At 34.0% G+C, this 9,878-nt stretch overlaps 1 pseudogene; it reads right to left on the bottom strand.

The window, feature by feature from the left end:
• Positions 1-9,517: 9,517 nt before the first annotated feature.
• On the bottom strand, positions 9,518-9,618 carry LOC122125064 (annotated as a pseudogene).
• Between the last annotated feature and the right edge of the window lie 260 nt (positions 9,619-9,878).

Genomic DNA, 9,878 nt, shown 5'->3' with positions numbered 1-9,878 from the left:
GATGTTTTCACTTCGGTTATAGTGTCCTTTGAATTATGAAAAGTTATCACTTGATATAATCCAGTTTATTCTTGCTTTTCTTTAGCCACTAATGCTTTCCACGTCAAAGTTTTAGAAACCTTTACTGTCCAATGTCATGAATTTTTACATTTATGTTTTTTAGGTTTTTACATCTCACATTTAGTTTGATAATCATTTTTTATTTTAATTTTTTTATATAAGGATTGAGGTAGGCAGGGTGCCTGTGGCTTACACCTGTAATCCTAGCTAGTCAGAAGTCGGAGATCTGAGTATTGTGGTTTAAAGCCAGCCCGGGCAGGAAAGTCCATGAGACTCTTATCTCCAGTAAACCACTAGAAAAACAGTAGTGGTACGGTGGCTCAAGCGGTAGGGCTCTGGAGTTGAGATGAAGAGCACACGGACAATGCCTAAGCCCAGACGTTAAGCCCCATGAGTAACAAAAAAGAAAACAAAACAAAAAAATGATTGAAGTAGTAGTCTATGATCATTCTTTAAATCTCCAGAGAAAATAGTGCCAATATACCCATTTAAGATTCTATTTTTATTTCATAAAGACATGGGATACTTTTCAAAATCTATTCACCATAAAAGTAAGAATTTATTTTTGACAAATCTGTTAAATTCTTCTATGTGTCTGCTCTTATTGTAGAATTATGTTTCCTTCACTACTAAACATGGAAATAAGATTCAAAGCTAGTATGAAGGCTTAAGCTACACCATTTTACAAGGTTGTTCTGACTGACTTGTATTCCTTGAATTTACATACGATTTTATTGAGCAGATGAACCAATATTCTGCAGAGATATCCAGATATTTGATAGTCACTCATATTTTGTACCTTGTGAAAACACAAGACCTCAGATATTATATATAGAGTATATATAGATATGTCTTTAGAGAATACTTGAAACAACTAAAATTAATTTAGGAATGAGTTAAGATTTAGATAACGCTGTAGCATAATAAAGTTGAATGATAACAACTTGAGCTGTACAACAGAGGAGAATGAGAGTGGAAAGAATGATGGACCACATAGGAGCTATATGTCATTGCTCCTGTGTTTCAAAAAACAGAAAGGCTTCAGAGAAGAGAAGGAGAAAAATTAATAAAGTGTCCTGAGTCAAGTTTCTTTTTAGCCTATCTAATAGTTTGGACTAAAAGTCAGCCAAAATGGGAAAAAATAAAATAGAAAATAAAGCATTGTATATACCTGTTACAATGTAAAGAAATTGTAATAGGAATATGATAATTTCCAAAGACATAAAAGAAAGAACAGGTAATCTCTAAAGGGCAAAAGAATGAAGAGAGAAAAGAAGCAAAGTAAAATCTTTATCAATAACAAACACAAGACTTTGAAAGTGGAAAGGCAGTGGAAATATTCAAAATAACAATAAATTTGCTAGGGTGGATAGACTATGGATCCCATTTTATCACATATAATTTTGAAAAAGCATACTCGGAATGAAAGTTTAAAAGTCATGATTTAAAACATTATTTGGATTATAACTAGACAGTATAGCTCAGTGGTCAAACATTGGTCTAGCATATGTGAAGCATATAAATTAGCATTGTAACCTGTGTAATATATATGTGTGTGTATGTATCAATGAATTCAGAGAGAAATATTTTAACATATTTTTGTATCTACGGTAGATTTATGAAATCATCCTTCATTATAAAATAAAATGGATACAAAAGTTAATAAAGTGCAAAACAAAAGGAATTGTTACAGGTTTCTTTTTGTTGAATGGAATATGAATTGTGAGAACCAGTTTGGGAAAATTATCTTTAATTTACCAGAATGGATAATTGCTATTAATTCCAATCCATCTATTTGCCCATATTGTGCATCCTCACACATGAGTGTCAAAATCAAACCACACTTTTTGCCTTTGTATTTAACTCACCTGTCATAATTTAGGAGATAATCAAATAAAGATCAAAATAATAGTAAGTGAGGCTATGAGTTAGAGCTTAACAAGATATTAAATATGATAATAACTATTTTAATTGCATATATCTTTTACTCTGTTGTGATGTCCCTCATTCCCACATTAGGAAAGTACATAGAAGGTTCTCACTAAATTATATGTACAATTATGAAAAATGTATTGAAAGAATATGGGCACAGTGTGGTTTTAGCTTATTGAGACCTGTATGGGGTAGTGTGTTTTTGAGGATTTGAAATACTTTTTGATGGAGATGAAGGGAAGGATGTGCTTATTCTGGAAAACAGGTTAGAGGATTGCTCCCAGAAAGATAGTGATGAATTCCTCCAAAAGGTTACAGTAAAAACACTTCCACAACCATATTCACTACTGCACTATTCACCATAGCCAAGTTATGGGAACAGACCAGATGCCCTTTGGCAGAGGGATGGTTGGAGAAAGTGTGTCATATATACACAATTGGATTGCACCTATCAATTATGAAGATTGTTACATTATTTGCAAAGAAATAGATAGATCTAAAAATATGTTAAGTAAACTAAGTCAGAACCAGATACACAAAGGACCCATATTCTGTCTCATATTTGGAAGCTAGAACTTTATACAAGTTTACAAAACAATATTAACCAAAGCATGCTATTTGCAGAGGAGTATTTAAAAGGTGTAGTTTTTTATAAAATCGGACTTTTAATCCAACAAAATGAATACCAGGAAATTATCACTTGGAAGATATGAGGGGGAATCAAAGGGAAGGAATAAAGAGAGTTATGGAGGAAGAGAGTGAAGACAGTATATTCAATGCAGATAGTATGAAATTAGTAAAAATGAAGGTGGGGTGAGGTTTGGAAGGGTAGGGAAAAGTTATATAAAGATCCATTATACTTAAAAAATGATTTATTGGATGGAAATTCCTTGTACAACTAGTTAAGATAATAAAAATATACTTAAAAACAATGGAGACATCTTAAACTGCGTTCTCTTAAACCATGAGTCAATATAATAGTTTCCTCCTGAGAAATTTTCTTTGCAGGGCTGGGAAGGTATCTCAGTGTTGGAGCGCTTGCCTTGCATGTATGAGGCCCTGGGTTAAATTCCTCAGCCCCACATAAGCAGAAAAAAAAGCCAGAAGTCCCGCTGTGGCTCAAGTGGTAGAGCGCTAGCCTTGAGCTGAAGAGCTGAGAGACAGCATCCAGGCCCAGAGTTCAGGCCCACGACCAGACACAAAAAGAAAAAAAAGAAATTTTCTTTGCAGGTATTTTCCTAATAGTGACAGAAAAGTGATCAATGCAATGAATATCAATACATTACATTGCACATCATTAAGAGACAGTATATAGAATCATGGTAAAAATGTTAGAATTCATCAAATGATAAAATAACAGGTAGAATGTGCCAAATGCTAATTGATTGTTTTTCCACGTTCTTTAACCATGGTATCTAATTTAATCCTCACAATAATTCCATAAAGTGGAACTATTTACATTATTAATTCTCAGATGATGATACTGAAGTCTTCAGAGTTGGAATTACTAGTACAACATTCCACACATGGTGTTATCCTGAGATACATCTCCCACTGTATCAATTAACCTCATTCTATTTTATGACTAAAATACCAGCACTTAGTCTACAATTTCTAGGAGAAATTCTCAGAATTATTGTGTACACTCATAATATTGCACTTTATCTTTGTTAGAAAATAGGTAACGCAGGCTGGGAAGGTGGCTCAGTGGTAGAGCGCTTGCCTTGCATGCCTGAGACCCTGGGTTCGATTCCCCAGCACCACATAAGCAAAAAGAAAAAAGCCAGAAGTCCCGCTGTGGCTCAAGTGGTAGAGCGCTAGCCTTGAGCTGAAGAGCTGAGGGACAGCACCCAGGCCCAGAGTTCATGCCCCACGACCGGACCCCCCCCCCAAAAAAAAAAGAAAATAGGTAATGGTAATATGAAAACTCAAAATTCATAATCAATGCATATCTCCCTGGTGAAAGGAACTGCTAAAGTATAACATTCTTGATTTCTAGCTCAAAATAGTAGAAATCATATTGTATCCCTTCACTCAACACTGCACTGCCTGGGGACCCTATCACTGTTTAACAAAGTCTTACTGAAAGAATGACCTCCCCAATTCCTGATGGAAACAGACTGCAGGTCTTATGGACCAATCATTTCCACATTGTAGCTCACCTAAGTTGTTTACCATTAGAAGTGTTTTGATTGCTTTTTATACCCAATATTTTGAGCGAAAGTATTACTTTAAAATGCCATTAAAGCCAGACTGATAAAAATCAATTTTGACCTCAGAAAAATATTTTATCTTTCATATACCCAAAAATGCCGTCTGACCTATCATTAATGTTAGGAACAAGAGGTTAAAAATCATAGATTCCAAGACCTAAGCATGAATTAAAGATTCTCCAACTTGTGAATACAATTGGTTTAAAAAGACATAAAGGGCTGGGAAGGGGCTCAGTGACAGAGCGCTTGCCTTGCATGCATGAGGTTCAATTCCTCAGCACTACATAAGCAAAAAGAAAAAAGCTGCAAATGGTGCTGTGGCTTAAGTTGTAGAGCTTTTCCCTTGAGCTGAAGAGCTGAGGGACAGCGCCCAGGCCCAGAGTTCAGGCCCCACTACCAGACCCACCCCCCCAAAAAAAAGACATCAATACTACTACATTTTTTCAAAATTTCTTATGATACTGAAGATTCAGTCATAAACTATTAATACTTGAAAATAACTCATTTTCTTGGAAGTAGGACACAAAGCACAAGATTAATCCAAATCATTTTCAAAGACCTTTATTTATACTACAAATTCACTATTATATCTACAAAGAATTTAAAAATAACTGAAGCACAGTGACACAAAGGACATAATTTAACTGCATCAGCTACATTCAAAGGACTATGCTAATAGAAAACAAAGTTATACTAATAATTAGCTTCCCCAATTCACTTACATTCTTTTATTCTATTTCTTTTAGTTTCATAAAAACTGGCTTTCCATAAAATGATGCATAAAAAGCCTATATACCCACTTACTTTTTCAGATTTTAACAATGTTTATTGCAGAAATGTCTTTAGCTCTATAGTCAATGAACTGAAATAATATTAAAATATTCAAAGGTTTTTCAGAAATTGTAAGACTCGCTCTGAGATGTTATTTATATTTGAAAAGATATTCAAAAAGCCTTATTTGTTAAATTTGTGATAATTACTCCAACAAAAGAACTATTAATGAAGAAATCTTTGTATGTACAAAACAACTTCAAATGCATCCACAGTCTGGAGATGACACATGCTTTTTTTTTTGTCGGTCGTGGGGCTTGAACTGTAGGCATGGGCGCTGTCCCTGGGCTCTCCAGCTCAAGGCAAGTGCCCTACCACTTGAGCTACAGCGCCACTTGACACATTCTTTTTGTTTCTTTATTTTTGAAATGTAAATCTAACAAGCATATCCACAATTTTGATTTTCAGTCAGTATGATGGGATATTCAAATCTAAAAAATACGGGGTTTATTATATTAGTGTGAATAGATACGATCTTACCAAAAACGTTATTTTCAACAGAAATGCGTAAAGAGTTTATCCACCTTGTGTTTCACAGGAATAATCAGAAAGTAATATCTGTTTGGTCAAGTCACTCAAAATCACTCCATGAGTATATCTTAAAAGTATAACCAATTTATGAGGTCAAATACATATTTTGTACTGACAGTCATCTTACAGCAATAACTTACTACCTAATTATATGTGTATCTTCTTACCTAACAAATACTAAGAGCTGAAAGTGATCTCTTTTATCTAACTTAATGGTGTAAATGCTTTGATAATGATATTTTTATCATTTGAAAAATAAAATGTACAGAAGGGTGGTTCCACTAAAATGACCGAATGGAACACTGATAAATAAAAACATAACAACAGCTCTTTTAAGCCTCACCCTGTCCACATTGGCAGGCAACATTGCAACAGCACAAAGCACACATATACACATACACACAGGTGTGCACATGCACACACAAATATACACGCATGCCAAATTCAGGGTTTATTGTACAAAAAAGTTCAAATAAAATGTTAGTGTTTAGGACAAATGATAATTTGCCTTATTACAAAATAATACATAAGCCAGTCACCATGGTTGTTACATTTTACCTTCCACTCCACATGTGACCACTTAATTTATTTTTAGTTAATTAATAAATTCATTCATTCATTAGTTTGTTGCTAATACTAGAGCTTGAACTCAGGACCTGTCTCTGTCCCAGAATTGCTATTTTTTTTTGTTTTAGTTTTCTCAAGGCTAGCATTTTACTGCTTGTACCACAGATCCATTTCTAGCTTTTGCAGGTTACTTTCAAATCAAAATCTAATAGACTTTTTTTCTTGGTCTGATTTCAAACCACAATCATTAGATTTCGTCTTTCTGATTAGCTAGGATTAAAGAAATGAGCCACCAGTGTGGATCCTACTATTTCCTATACTAATCTAATGCACATACTTAGATAGTAATTTAAAACTGAGAGCATAGAAGCAAGATGTACAGTGATGATATTGTCCTGTCAGAAATTCAAGTTAGTAATGTAAATTTCTTCTTAAGGACATGCACAAAAAATACTTAAGAAGAAATCTGATGATGTGTGTGTATATGTGTGTATGTGTGTGTGTGTGTGTGTGTGTGTGTGTGTGTGTGTGCACATGCGCTGTTGCAATATGTTCCACATAGAAGCACTGTGCAGGGTGTCCAGCCATTCACAGTTATTGCATGAATATCTACCTTGACTACCAACTCATGGACAATGTCTAAATGTCCACTCTAGGTTTCCCTATGAAGAGGGATATACTCATCCTCATCCCTAGTATTCATATGAATGGCCTTTTTGGAAAGTAGTCTCCGCACTTTAGTAAGCTGCAAGGCAAGCACTATACCATGAGCCACCTTCTCAGCCAAAGGATTAAAATTCTTGTCTGTAATTTGGTCAAAGGTATGTCTCTTTACGTAGGCTACTAAAAATGTGTTTACTAATTTAAGGTAAATAAATGAATTCTATTTCCATCTCTTCAAAAAAATTGTTCTGTAAATTGATCAGAAGCATGGATTTTGTGGCTAGATAGGTCATTGCACATCTGTATCTTTCTTCCTCTCTCTCTTTCATGTTTCTCATAGATAATATAATTGCTCCATAATTATCCTACTTTGTTTTGCTTTTATATTTTCGGTTGTATCATTTCACTTTCTGCCCTGCCATTTCCCAAATCAGCACCACATAAACAGAAAAATCTGGAAGTGGTGCTGTGGCTCAAGTGGTAGAGCACTTGCCTTGATTTGAAGAGCTCAAGGACAGTGCCCTGGCCCAGAGTTCAGGCCCCACAACTAATTAAAAAAAACATCTAAATCCTTTAAAATTCTAGTAACAGATCTGACTGAAATCAGTGGAATCACATTTTTCCTGTACAATGAAGGAATAGGTCCAGGCTAGGAAAGTAACTAGAGAGGCAGGCTGATTGTATCTGTGATAAACCTTTTTGGAAAATGGTATCGAGTATTACTTACTGGTGATCCACTTGTGCTGGAAGCATGATTCTGAACTATTGCTTGCTGATTCTGAACTATTGTTTTGATCATTATATTCTCCAAGAAGAAAAGTGAAATTTAATTGATAGCAAAGGATTACTAATACATTTTGACTTCTCATTAAGCATCTTCAATCATCAAAATCACCTAAAGACAATAAACAGGCCTACTTTTTTAGATGAAAACAAGTGTCTTTAAAAAAAAAACAAGGAATTTAAGTAGTTATGCAAAGGACTTCTATTTTACTACTGCATTATACATTTTTTTTCTAATTTGAGTACCAATAAATTATGGATCTATTAGAAAGGTCTTATGTTGAATAGTGAGTACTCTTACACTATATCATGGTATTTCCCAAATCATTTACATAGAAGGTATTGTTTCCTATTTTCTCATTCCTAGAATAAGCTGCTCATGAAGATACCACTGGTCCTCATTTTCAGTCTGTACCTTTGAATACGGAGGAAAATCTTTCTCTGATCTCTATCAATCCCTACTCTGGTAGAATAATTTAGAATAGTAAAAATGGAAAAAGAGAAAATAAATCACGGTGAAAAAACATACCGAAAATTCACCGGATTTTTCCAACAAGTTCAACCAACGTGAACTATACGGGAAATTCATTGACACCTCATTCCCACTAGTACTCAAAGTCTCTGGTTAGGCAATTCTGATGAAGACAAGGAACAATATGAAAAATGAGAAATGGTATCAATTACGAGAAAAAAATGGAGAAGGATCCAAGTAAATTTCTTCTTTGGGATGCCGAAATTAATCGGCTTACTACAGTGCGGAGACTACTTTCCAAAAAGGCCACTCATATAAATACTAGGGATTAGGATGAGTATACCCCTCTTCATCGAGAAGCCTACAGTGGACACTTAGATATTGTCCATGAGTTGGTAGCTCAAGGCAGATATTCATGTAATAACTGTGAATAGTTAGACACCCCTGCACAGTGCTTATATGTGGAATAATACCAGAGTGGTTTCTTTCTTACTTCATCATGATGCAGATACAAATGCCCAAACTAAAGTCCTCTTGACCACCTTGCATCTTGCTGCTGGGAATAGAAATAGCAAAGATATGCTGTATCTACTTCTGTTGAACCATTATATCAAACCAGGTCTGAAGAACAACTTGGAAGAAACTGCATTTGATATTGCCAAAAGGATAAGTATGTATCACTACCTCTTTGAAGTTGTGAAAGGCTTTACAAATTGTTCTCCTAAATCGTAATGGTTTGGTTAAGTTCTTTAAATTTCAAAAATGCCAGTTCATCCTTTGTGTCCCTCCAAAAGTCGTAATGGTTTGGTTAAGTTTCTTAAATTTCAAAACTTTCATCATTCATGTCCTTACAAAATATTTTCACAATGCAAAGCAACAGCAATATCTTACTTTAAAAAATCATGGATTCCATGTTATTCTTCCAAGTGAATTGCCTGACATTGATGTCAAAATGTATTCAAGAGTTGTTTGTATACATCTATAATGTTTTTTGCAGTTTGTAATTTTTTAAAATCAGAAATAATTTTAACTTTTCTGTGGAAATGAATAGTATAGAAACTTAAGTTATTCCTGGTGCTTGTCTGAAAATAGTATATCTATGTTTGTATAATGTCCATAATCCATTTCCTTCTCTCCTAGATATATTTTGAATTCCACATTGTTTTATAATATATAGGTTAATTAATAAATGTGTCCATTCAAATTGCATTCCGTATAGAAAAAGTTTAAGATTCCTTTTTTTCCCTAGGTCCTTATAGTATTTTATTTCTTTGGGATAAGATGACAATGTTATCTAATTTCAAGTTGTGTAAAGGTTATGCTATGTAAAGGCCTTTCTAAGGTGAAGATTTAAACACTGATGTCAACCTAACCTTTAATTCTATGAATTATATATGCTGTTACACTTGTATTTTTGTAATCAACCTTTTAATAACTGTTTTTCATTTCTTGCATCTGAAAAATGAAAAATATAGAATACTTCACAAATTTTTATATCATCCTTGTGCAAGTGCCATGTTAATCTTGGTATTGTTTTCATTTGCGTAGAACTGTTGCTGAAGCCTGTAGTATCCTCTAAATTTAAGTAGTTAATGATGCAATCTTTATACAGGCATATATCCTTGGTTGCCTATTTGTAACAATGAACCCTTATTGTTCCTAAAAATGGTACTGATCTTATTTCTCTAAATTTCTGTTTATAGTGGAAAAAAAACTTATATTGTATGGTGGATTGCTCACATTTGCAATTTTTCTGTCAATGACTATTTTGTCTTTTTCATTTTAAATTTGATCATATTTTGAAGCCTTTATAGCTAAGTCCAAAG

Source organism: Dipodomys spectabilis, unplaced genomic scaffold, assembly GCF_019054845.1.
Source record: "Dipodomys spectabilis isolate Male_0828 unplaced genomic scaffold, ASM1905484v1 ptg000259l, whole genome shotgun sequence".
Classification (NCBI taxonomy): Eukaryota; Metazoa; Chordata; class Mammalia; order Rodentia; family Heteromyidae; genus Dipodomys; species Dipodomys spectabilis.
The sequence above is the reverse complement of the archived record's forward strand: the minus strand, read 5'-3'. Positions and strand labels throughout refer to the sequence as shown.